Source organism: Ranitomeya variabilis, chromosome 4 (genome assembly GCF_051348905.1).
Source record: "Ranitomeya variabilis isolate aRanVar5 chromosome 4, aRanVar5.hap1, whole genome shotgun sequence".
Classification (NCBI taxonomy): Eukaryota; Metazoa; Chordata; class Amphibia; order Anura; family Dendrobatidae; genus Ranitomeya; species Ranitomeya variabilis.
This window is the reverse complement of record NC_135235.1, coordinates 495,142,767-495,155,831: the sequence shown is the minus strand read 5'-3', so window position 1 is coordinate 495,155,831 and position 13,065 is coordinate 495,142,767.

Here is a 13,065-nt window from a genome sequence, read left to right as displayed (position 1 = left end):
TGGCAGAGCCCCTGAGGTGCCAGAACAGGAGAAAACCCCATATATAACCTCACTTTACAAACTACACTCCCCAATGAATTCATCCAAGGGTGCAGTGATAATATTGACACCACATGTGCATCACAGAATTTTATACTATACTTTTTTTTAGTCCCAAGTTTTTCATTTTTGAAAAAGGAAAAAATGGAGCTTAGTTTGTTGTAAAAATTTCACTTGAATGCGCCAATACCCTACATATAAACTGGAAATACTTTTCAGGCACAGTTCAAAGCTCAGAAGGGATGGAGATCCATATGATAGTGAAGATTTTACTGTTATGGTTTGCGGGTGCAGTGATCATATTGATACCACAGGTGTATCACAGTATTTTATACCATTGGGCTGCGAAGAAAAAGTTATTTCATTTTTACCACAAAAAGTATTTTTATTCCCAGATTTTACATTTTCACAAGGAGAAATTGGTAAAAAATTGCACCAAATTTTGTCCCACAATCTCTGCTGAATGTAGAAATAATCCAAATGAGGTTGTACAGTACTGCTTAGCCATACTGAGAAACTCGGCTATTTGCCTCCTGGAGCGCAGATTTTCCTAGAATAGTTTGCAGACCATATACAGAGCCCTTAAGTGCTAGAAGATCAGAATCCCCCCTCAAGTGACCCCATTTTGGAAATCATACCCCTTTGGGAATTTATCTACAGGTGTAGTGATGATTTAGATTCCATTGGTATTTTCCAGAAATAAGCAGAAGTGGATGTTACTGAGTAAATTGCGAACTGCCATTGTAGAGACCAGCACGTTGTAGTGAAAAGTACGCTGCTGTGACCAACAGTTTGTAGTGACCAGTACGTTGTGGTGCCCAGCTCATGCTATAAATTAGGCGGGCTGTCATCGCTACGGAAATGCCAAACATCTGGTTTAGACATACTGTGGGGCTCGGGAGGGAGGAGGGCATTTGGATTTGGGAGAGCAAAATAAATTGATTTTATTTTGGAGTGCGAGGAGCCATAGCGCTTTATCAGAGTCTTTGTGCTATCAGTAATATGGAAGACCCTATATTTCCATTGACAGGTGATGGACCTGAATGGGGACTTGCTATTTTTGTGGATTGAGTTGAAGCTTTTGTTGGAAACATTTTTCATAACATTTGGGATCACATTTATCCTGCTGAGCACTTACTTTGGGGTTTCCATCTAAATCACTGTGTGACATGATTCAGATGAAACCCCAAGGAATTAACCCAATATAATAATGAATGAGAGTTACTCTGGACTTCATCTGACCTCTGTTCAGTGGTTTCCTTCTTTTCAGAAGTGCACAATACTGTTGCGGACCACGTTTTTATGCACACCGAAAAAAACGAATACCGCCGTATCATGTCAGACGGCGCCCACAGTGCATCCATCTGCCTCATTATAGGGAATTTTCTGCCGGGAGTTCCGTTTGAATCACGTATTTCACAGGAAACCCCAGGGAAAGCGCTCAGCGTAGAGCGCTGGAAAAATGTGAGCTGAGCCTTACTGCGATGTTTGGGAGATTGAATGAAAAAATTAACAGCAGGTGAAGAATTGGTTTTATTTATTTTTTAAGTCATTCCTCATGTGGAATAAGTAATCAGGCGACTTTATTCTTCTGGTCGGTTGATATTACAGCAATACTAGTTTTAAATCTTTTTTTATGTTTGGCTGCTGGTTTTTGCATGGCCATATTTTGAGAGGTAGTGTTCCCACAGTTGGGACGGCCATATCAGCGGAACATCTTCCAAATGCTAATGTTACTTTTTTTTGAGGCCCCCGTCACTCCCATGTCTATTTCAAGCAGCATGATTTGATTCGCTTGGACGACAAAGCTAGGAGAGAAGTCCTTGCCTGTTTTTATGGTCTGAGGGGGTTCCTTTGAAGCAAGAAATGAGAGAGAAAATCTGGAAGGATGCATATGTTGAGATTTTTTCCTTATTGCCATTGGATAAACTCAATCTTGTTGAGGTTAAGCTGGACGAGAGCAAGAAAGACAAGGAGGAATGGCGACGTTATCGCCTCATTCCTTGAACTTTTCATAACTGTTTGCAAGCTATAATCAGCTCTGAGGGATGTAAACAATCTGTAGAATGGATCACTGCAGCTTCTTATACTGTTTATTTTTAGTAGATACTGAGTACTGCAGATATAGGAGATAATCTTCAGTACCCAGAAGCAGGAAAGATCATCAATAAAAAATATAGTGGACAACCCATTTAACCCCTTAACGTCCAATGATGGACACAGTCTGTCATTGGACGCCTCCCCCTGTTTAGTGTGGGCTCCAGCGATGAGCCCGCACCTTTTTCGGCACATGACAGCTGATCTGATCAGCTGACATGTGCCCGGAACAGCCGCAGGTGAAATCTCGATTCACCCGCTGCTGTTAACATTTTAAATGCTGCTGTCAAACTCTGACCTCCTCCTATCGGTGCCTGTGTCACATGACTGCAGCGCCTCAGAGTCCTGGTTGCTGCAGTAGTATTATTCCTCCACCAGGGGGAGTGATATTACGTCTGGAGGCAATAAAGGAGATCTCCTGTCCAGGTATCACAAACACACCATACACTTCACACTCCAGTCCACCAGGGGGAGCAAAGGTTCTATTAGGCCACTCCTTACAGTTAGGTAAAACTGGTGGGTTGGTTAGAAAGTTAGGGAGTTCCTGGCTGGAGACCATGAGAGAAAGGTCTCCAGGCCAAGCTGGCTGGAGCAAGTTCCAGTCAGATCCAGACTACGGTCTGAGGAGGACAAGGGTCCACGGAGCTGCCCCTGCACCCCATGCGGCAGCATCCTAAGAAAGAGACATTGAAAGGAAGCGTGTTGTAGTGAGTGTGAAACTAAGGCATAGCAACAAGTGGATACCAGAGAGGATAGTAGACGAGAGGAGCTGCATCCTTCTGGTGCGCGTTCCAGTAGCCAGAATACTGAGGGAGTAAAGTGCTCTACGCCATTGCTTCAGAGACTGGCAGGACAGTCAATTCCAAGTTGGCTGCCCGACCTTAATACCTAAGAAGACACGGTGGCAACTTGTGGGGGTCAGGGCGTCTCTAGGGTCCCTATAAATAAGCCTCAGGCCATCAGTCTTGCGGGTTTTGTTCTATCCGACCACGGGGAACAGAGAGAGAAAAGTAATAACAGTGAGGATGTAATAATTATAGGGGATAATTCAGGAGACTCTTTCCGTGGAACAAGACAACAGGACACAGTTTTATAAGTGGTAAAGTTTATATTATCACACGGTGATTCAAGCAGGTGCAGAGAGAAACTCATGTCCACAACACGTGCAAATAATAAACGCAGCTTAGCAGTCAATAGGAAACTTCAGAGGTAGATGCAAACAAACAGAAAGTCTATGAAGCACAGTTATTTTTGAGGAAACTTGACACGAATAGATCCTTGACTTAGTCCAGACACAGATAGATTTGCTATTAGGCAGTTCAAATCATATCTTAGCTCAACCAGGGAGGCCTGGTTAATAGTCTCAGGTTTTGCAGAGCAGAAACAGCTTACATGTCCAGCAAATGCAGATGGAAGTAACACGAGCAGCAGATGAAGGAGGATTACTGAACACTGGTGTATGCAGCAGGAACTCAGAGCAGAGTGGCAAGATCTCCAACACAGGTTCACAGGTGCAGGTGCAGGTGCAAGGCCAGGGAGTAATCAGGAGCTGGATGCAAAGCAGAATAATCTAGCACAGACTGAAGGCTGGGGTGGAGTTTTATAGCAGGAAGACAAGTGCACATGAGACCAAAGACGCCATGTTGGAAAAGGGCAGTAATGCACAAAAGGTAAAAAATGTTCAGAGTCCTGACATTACTCCCTCCTTAGAAGCGGCCTCAGGACGATCCTGGACCTGGTTTCTCAGGGAATCTCTGATGAAAACGAGAAATCTTCTGTTGGGCATTGATGTTTTCCACAGGTTCCCAAGAGTCTTCCTCAGGGGGATATCCCTGCCATCTTATCAGATATTGGAGCCGATTCCTGCGAATCCTGCAATCAATAATTTCCTCCATCACGAATTGTTCTTGCCCATCAATCACCACAGGCTGCGGAGGTGGCACAACACGTCCCTGGAAGGTATTAGAAGATACAGGCTTTAGTAAAGATACATGAAAAACTGGGTGTACCTTCATTGTCCTAGGTAGCTTCAGCTGGCAGGCCACAGAGCTCACAATACCGTTGATCTTGAAAGGGCCAATGAATTTCTGTCCAAGTTTTTGCGAAGAAACATTTAACTTCAGATTCTTAGTTGCTAACCACACGGAATCTCCTACCTTGAACATGGGTGCAGGTTTACGGAATCTATCAGCCGATCTCTTATAACGTTCTTGAGCCGTGGTCAGGGATTCCTTCAGAACCTCCAGATTTTGTCTCATCGCAGTCAGCCTTTCCTCCACTGCTGGAACCGGAGAATTAATTGGAGACCTAGGTAAAATACACAGATAATAACCCAGATTGGCAAAGAAAGGTGTAAATTTAGTGGAGGCGCTCTGAGAATTATTATATGAAAATTCGGCTAACGGCAGCAACTCCAACCAATCATCCTGGAGATGGCTGACATAGCATCTTAGATATTGTTCCAGCGTCTGGTTGGTACGCTCAGTCTGACCATTTGTCTGGGGATGGTAAGCAGAAGAGAGACAGACATTAATATTGAGTGCAGAGCAAAACCCCTTCCAGAATCTTGAAGTGAACTGCACTCCACGGTCAGAGATGATCTCATCCGGCACCCCATGCAACAGAAAGACATTCTGCATAACCAAGTTCACTGTATCTTTAGCAGAGGGGAGGCCGGTGCACGGAACAAAATGAGCAGCTTTAGTCAGGCGATCAACTACCACCATGATTGTATTCATAAAGTCCATTGATATAGACCCCCAAGGGCGGGATGGAACAGGTAATGGTTGTAGAAGACCCGTAGGTGCCACATGAGGAGTCTTGTAACGGGCACATACTTCGCAAGAGAGAACATAGTCCTTGGTATCCTTCAGGCAAGTTGGCCACCAGAAGAATCGGCTCAGGAACTCTTGTGTCTTCTGTACCCCCCTGTGACCAGCCAACTTGGAGTCATGTACCAACTTGAGGATCTGCAGACGGACGACCTCCGGGACGTAGATACGTCGATCTCTGAACCACATGCCACCCTTAAAGACAAGATTAATATCCACAGGTGGGTTGGCCAGAAATACATCACCATCATAGGCCTCCCTGCACTCCTTCCACAAGTCCTGATCGTGGATAACTCTGATGAAATTGGCATCAGATAGAATGGTCTTGGACGGGGCTCCAGGTACGGAATCCGCAGCATGGATTCGGGATAAAGCATCAGCCTTCCCATTACGAGAACCTGGACAGTACGAGATAACAAAGTTAAATTGACTTAAAAATTAGTTCCAATGAGCCTGACGAGGAGAAAGACATCTAGCGGATCTAAGGAACTCTAAATTGCGATGGTCAGTTAACACTATGATCTGTTGTGCAGCTCCTTGCAGATGATGCCTCCATTCTTTGAAAGCCGCAATAAAAGCCAGCAATTCCTTGTCTCCCACGTCGTAATTCTTCTCTGCTGAGGTTAGTCTACGGGAAAAGAAAGCACAAGGATGTAGCAGACCCTTCTTTCCAGTTCTTTGGGAGAGAATAGCCCCCAAAGCATTATCAGAAGCGTCCACCTCCACAATGAAAGAAAGTGTTGGATCTGGGTGTATCAACAGTGGTGCTGAGGTGAGCTGAGGCTTCTTGAGCCTGTGATGATCACTTAAAGGGCTTTTCTTTCTTTGTCAAGGAAGTAATGGGACGGACAATATCAGAAAAATTTCTAACGAAGTGTCTGTAGAAATTTGCAAAACCAATAAAACTTTGGACCTCCTTAACGTTCTTGGGTACCGGCCAGTCAAGGATAGCCTGAATCTTACCAGATTAAATGTTCAGCCCCAGGGGAGAAATGATATAACCTAAGAACTGTATCTCAGAACGATGGAACTCGTATTTCTCCGGCTTAATATACAGATGGTTCTCTTTCAGGCGTCTTAAAACAGTTTTGACATGTTCTTCATGTTCCTGTAGAGAGTCAGAAAAGATTAGTATATCGTCCAAATAGATCACCACAAACTGGTCCAACAAGTCTCTGAAAATGTCATTAGCAAGGTGTTGAAAAGTTGCAGGGGCTTTACAAAGCCCGAAGGGCATCACAAGATATTCAAAGTGTCCATACCGGCATCTGAATGCTGTATTCCACTCATCCCCTGGACGAATACGCACCAAATTATAAGCCCCATGAAGATCCAGTTTAGAGAACACCTTAGCATGGCAGACTCCAGTAATTCGGGAATCAGAGGCAAAGGGTAACGGTTTCGTATGGTTACCTTATTAAGTTCCCGATAGTTAACACAGGGTCTCAGGGTCCCATCCTTCTTCTTTACAAAAAATATAGGTGCCCCTGCTGGTGAGGAAGAAGGACATATGAAGCCTTTGGCCAGATTTTCATCAATATACTCCTTTAAGGCTTGAAGCTCAGGTGCCGCCAAAGGGTATACGTTACCAAAAGGAATAGCTGCCCCAGGAAGCAGCTCAATGAGACAGTCATAATGCCTGTGTGGAGGAAGCTGATCTGCATTCTTCTTGTCATATATGTCAGAGAACTCTTTATATGCTGAAGGTAAAGTAAATACCTGTACATGTGGTTCCGTAGCCGTGGACTCAGGGACAGCTTCTGTTAACGTTGATTTGCTCCTTGTTGGAAAGATAATCTCCTTGGTCTCCCAGTTGATAATTGGGTTCTGAGAACGCAACCAAGGAATGCCTAAAATCACAGGAAAATGAGAACAAATTAGCAAGAAAGAAAGTTGCTCCTGATGATTAGGCTCCAACAAAATTTCAAGGGGTACGGTCTCCTGATCCACAGGCCCAGAGATTAAAGGTGACCCATCCACTGTTTCCATGGTAATTGGAGAGGCTCTTTGCTGAATTTCAATACCATGTTCCTTGGCAAATGCGATATCCATGAAATTGCCACCTGCACCAGAGTCAATCATAGCTGCACTGGAAATCCACTGTCCTGAACACAGGATCTTAATAGGGAGAGAACCTGTGAGAGTTCTTCTCCTTCAGCTCCTTGGGAGGTGAAGTCATAGAAAGTGAATGGAATACAGCGTTTAAAGGCAGGCTACATTCAGAGATGTCAGATTCATCATCACAGTTGTCATACTCCCCTACTGCTGCTAGCACCTTGTTATGCCGCTTGGGACACGTGGGACAGTTGATTAAAAAGTGGTTAGAATGACTGCAATAGAAACGTAGACTTTCACGAAGGCAATGCTCCCGGCGCTCATTAATCTCACGCCTCTGAACGTAATCAATTTGCATGGGCACCTCCTCCACCTCCTAAGAGGTTTTACCTGCAGGCTCTTTGGAAGGAAGGGAAAACTTAGAAATACGGTCATATGCAGCAAATTTCTCCTGCCTACGCTCAGTAAGGCGAATGTCTATGCGCACACAATGCTGTATAAATGTCTCTAGCTCTTGTGGTGACTCAGAGCAAGCTAGTTCATCTTTTACAATACTAGACAGACCCCTTTTAAAAATAGGCAATTGTGCATAACTGTCCCAATTGGTATCTACCGCTAATCTCCTGAATTCAGTGGCATACTCAATAACAGAATGTTTAGCCTGGCGTAAAGACAATAAAGCAGTTTCAGCGGTTGCACGGCGATTAGGATCATCAAACATTAATGCCATAGCGTCCAAGAAATCATCCAAGTTATTTAACCATGGGTCACGAGACTCAATCATCGGATTCGCCCAGGCGAGTGCTCGTGAGGTCAGCAGCATTATTACACACAATACTTTGGATCTATCAGTAGGAAAACGGTCAGCATGCACATCAAAATATAGCATACATTGATTCACAAAGCCACAAAATTTGTCGCGATCACCATTAAATCTGAATGGGGGCAACTTAGGTGGGCTAGCTAGTGGCGGTTGCCCAGAGGGTAAAGTCACTTGTGCAGCTATTTGCGTGCTTGTGTCCTGAAAAGCCCATCCATACTGGGACTCTATGCCAGCAAGTTTGTTTTCCTGTATAAACCTAACAAGCAGCATATGGCTACCAGACATAAGTAAATTTCCAGGGGATCTAGTTATAAATTAATCAAAAATAAACTATGAACAAAAATCCACGCCAACCAATAGAGGTATCAAAGAGAATAATATAATTTATTGAAGTATCAAAACATATCAAAAAAATATTTTATGTACAACAAATGCAGACAAATAGTGGTGAATGGAGATCAACAACAAAAGAAAAAGTCCAACATAAACAGATGGTAAGAAATAATGCTGGAACTGGATACAGATAGATCCGAATAAAAAGGATCCTGCTAGAGCCGCACGCCAGCAAATATATATAGAGTCATAATGGATTTGATCATTATTAGGGTAACTAATTTACGCAAAGAGATGCATGATAAAAATAAATGATCAAACCATGAATGTGGCAAACAATAAAATGACGTTAAATGTTATATATTAAGCCAGAGATAACCAGGCACATAGACCAAGTGTACCGCCTACAGGCAGCTACAGTGAATGTGTATGCAGTCTAAAGAGATCCTAGATTACCTTGAGACATGTTTACCACGGAATGTCGGTGTGCTGCACAGCAGGAGCAGCCTCGACGCGCGTTTCACCGTTGTGGCTTCGTCAGGAGGCGTGGCTACTAAGAAGGGGGACTGGGTATAAATAGGAAACCGTAAGCCCTCACTGGCGAATCAGCGCACAGATGCACCATGATGTAGGTGCCCGAGACGGTAGAGGAAGCCGTGCGCTATGGGGCCTGGGTTGGAGGACGTGCGTCATCACTATCCATCCCCACGGCAAGTTTGTTTTCCTGGGCTGCCATGCGGTTGTTTAAGTCCTGCAAAGTTTGTCCAAACACTTGTTGATTGTGTTCAAAGCTTCCACATCTTTCTGCAGTGATCTAATTATGGAAAACACCTGCTCTAATCTGCTTTCTGCAGTCATTGTTCCAGCAGTCTCCTTTTTTTTATGGCTAGAGTATCCTGTAATAATTATAGGTGATAACTCAGGAGACTCTTTGCGTGGAACAAGACAACTACAGGACAAAGTTTTATAAGTGGTAAAGTCTATATTATCACACGGTGATTCAAACAGGTGCAGAGAGAAACTCAAATCCACAACACTTGGTGTAAATATTAAACTCAGCTTAGCAGTCTAGGAAACTTCAGAGGAAAATGCAATCAAGCAGAAAGTCTATGAAGCACAGTTATTCTTGAGGATACTTGACACAAATAAATCCTTGTCTTAGTCCAAACACAGATAGATAAGCTTATAAGGCAGTTCAAACCATATCTTAGCTCAACCAGGGAGGCCTGGTTAAAAGTCTCAGGTTTTTGCAGAGCAGCATCAGCTTACATGTCCAGTAAATGCAGATGGAAGTAAACACGAGCAGCAGATGAAGGAGGATTACTGGAAACTGGTGTATGCAGCAGGAACTCAGAGCAGAGTAGCAGGATCACCACACAGGTTCACAGGAGCAGGTATATAGTCAGGGAGTAATCAGAGGTCAGGAGCTGGATGCAAGGCAGAATACTCTAGCACAGACTGAAGGCTGGGGTGGAGTTTTATAGCAGGAAGACACAGTGCACATGAGACCAAAGACGCCATCTTGGAAAAGGGCAGTAATGCACAAAAGGTAAAAATGTTCAGAGTCCTGACACTCTGGTTGCGTTACACTGCAATGCAGCAGCTTGACACCCCCAACACACCCCTAACCCTAATCCCAACCCTAACTACAAACCTAACCCTAACACACCCCTAACACTAATCCCAATCCTAACCATAACCCTAGCCCTAACCCTAACCATAGCCCTAATCCTAACCCTAGCGATAACCCTAACTTTAGCCCATCTCACTTTAGCCCAACTCTAACCCTAATGGAAAAATGAAAATAAATTTTGTTATTTCATTATTTTTCCCTATCTAAGGGGGTGATGAAGGGGGGTATTGTTTACTGTGTATTATATTTTGATCACAGTGATCAAAATGAACCAATAGGAAGATCTCGGCAGGCACACTGCACATGCGCCCGACATTTTCTTCCAGAAGAAGACGCCGGGGGATATCACGGGGGGGGGGGGGGACTGGACTCCAGAGGTACGGCGGGGGGGGGGGGGGGGGCAATCGGGGAGCTGGGGGACCCCATTTCTCTCTCCACTGATGTGCGATCACATCAGGGGAGAAAGAAATTAAATGGCACTTTGGACTTTTTTTTTTGCGGTCGCCATTATACCGTTAATAACGGCGATCGCAACACTGGGGTTGGTAAAAACTGACCCGAATCATGTTATCTAGGGTCTCAGCTATCCCTGATAGCCAACACCCCTGAGAAATTCCGACTCTGAGGGGCGCTATACACTTTTTCCACAGCGCCATTAATTACGGCGCCGTGGTTTAAATGCCCTTAATTGCCACCATGAAGAGGCATATCGGCGGTCGTTAAGGGTTTATCACCTTCACAACCTATGATGTATAAATACATCATACATGGATCTTTTTTCAAGGCACATGACAGCTGATTTGTTCAGCAGTCATATGCCCCTAACAGCAAAAGTGGAATCGTGATCCACCCGCTGCTGTTAAAATGTTAAATTCAGCTGTCAATCTCTGCCCCTGTCACATGATCGCAGGGCGCCGATGGGTTGGCATGATAGTTGGGGGTCTACACCCTGTGCTGTGCTTGTCATTGCAGATCTCCTATGAATGCTATCTTGCAGCCGGCGTTCATAGATGATGATTTCTGCTTCACATAGGAAGGCTGTGGCCTTACTATGTGTAGCACAAGCAGGGCTGCCACTAGAAATTTCGGGGCCCCATACTGGCAAAATTTTCGGGGCCCCCTTGAGACTCCGCCCAGGCTCCACGCCAGCCCCGCCTCCACACTCCACCCCTCAAACTGTCCACAGTCCCACCGCTCTCTCTTGGAAAAATTCCACTTCTCACCTATCACACATTGACAAGGTAGACACTTTTGGCTGGGCCCTACTCTACTGTAACCTATTAAATATTTGTTAAAATACAATTTAGGTATATTTTTTTTTATTTTTCAATTTTTAAAATGACCTATAATACCACATACAAGGAACAAATACCACAACACCATGAGCAGACACCATATTATCACCACAGTGAGTGACCTATAATACTATCTACAAGGCACAAATACCGCCACACCATGACCAGATGACATATTACCACCACAGTGATCGAATAATATCAAATACAAGGAACAAATACCACAACACCATGACCAGACCACATATTACCACCACATAGTGACTGAATACTACAATACTGATCAATAATAAAAAAAAAAACACAATACTATCACCATAAATACCATTATACACAGGAGATCTGTACTTAGTATGCAGTGTCTGTGTACAGATAATACAGCGATCACTGGTGACATTATATACAGGAGCTCTGTATATAGTATACAGTGTATAGTGTCAGTGTATAGGTAACACTGACTCACCAGTGACGTCTCTAGGTGAAGTCCTTCATCTTTCATCCAGCACAGACCGCCATCACTTCATCCAGCCAGGACTCGTCTCTGCAGGAAATAACACAGTTATCTCGAGCTCCGCTTGCAGAACACATTACTTAATTTTCCCAACTTCTACATTACACCACATGAAGAAGGCGACATAGTATCACTCTACACAGTAATAGGACCGCCCCCTCATTTAAAACAGTGTACTCAAAAAATAAAATAAATACATCACTGCAGTAATAATATCCCTAAATTAGTCCCTATGGTAATAATATTCGCCATCCTGTCCCCCGTGTGTCTCATTCCTGGCATCAGCCATATGTTCTCCCATCCTGCCCTCATGAGTATCCATTCTGCCCCATCTGTCTCCATCATATCCATCCTGCCCCATGATCCTGCCCCATCTGTCTCCAATCCTGCCTCCAGTGTCTCCAATCATGCCCGTATCACCATTCTGCCCCATCTCCAATCATGCCCCCATTTCTGCAATCATGCACCGTGTCTCCATTCTGCCCCATCTGTTTACAATCCTGCCCCATCTGTCTCCAGTCATGCCGCCATGTCTGTCATCCTGCCCCGTGTCTCCAATCATGCCCCGTTTCTGCTTTCTGCCCCAGTGTCCAGCTTTCTGCCCCAGTGTCCAGCTTTCTGCCAAGGTGTCCAGCGTTCTGCCAAGGTGTCCAGCGTTCTGCCAAGGTGTCCAGCGTTCTGCCAAGGTGTCCAGCTTTCTGCCCCCTGTGTCCAGCTTTCTGCCCCGTGTCCAGCTTTCTGCACCGTGTCCAGCTTTCTGCCCCAGTGTCCAGCTTTCTGCCCCAGTGTCCAGCTTTCTTCCCCCTGTGTCCATCTTTCTGCCCCCTGTGTCCAACTTTCTGCCCCGTGTCCAGCTTTCTGCCCCGTGTCCAGCTTTCTGCCCCGTGTCCAGCTTTCTTCCCCGTGTCCAGTTTCTGCCCCAGGTCCAGCTTTCTGCCCCGTGTCCAGCTTTCTGCCCCGTGTCCAGCCTTCTGCCCCCGTGTCCAGCCTTCTGCCCCGTGTCCAGCGTTCTGCCCCGTGTCCAGCGTTCTGCCCCCTGTGTCCAGCGTTCTGCCCCCTGTGTCCAGCGTTCTGCCCCCTGTGTCCAGCGTTCTGCCCTGGGCCCCCCGGAAAGCCGCTCGCAATAGAAAAAAAAAAAAAAAGTTCTACTTACCTGCCACGCTCCTGCTCTCTGCACGCAGCTGAAGCGCGCATTCGCCGGCGACTGACAATTACGTCAGACGCCAGCGACATGCACGCAGCGGCTGACGTCAGCTGCCAGCCTCAGATTGGCTGGCGGCTGTTAACTATTGACGCGCGGGCACAGGCCCGCACGTCAATAGCTTTGAACAGCTGCAGCGCCGGCCGCCGCTAAGGGCCCGGTTCAGCCTGCGGCTGCCGGTAGGGGCCCGGTGAGCAGATGAGAGGCCCCCTCTGCCCACCGGGCCCCATACGCCAGTCACGGCTGT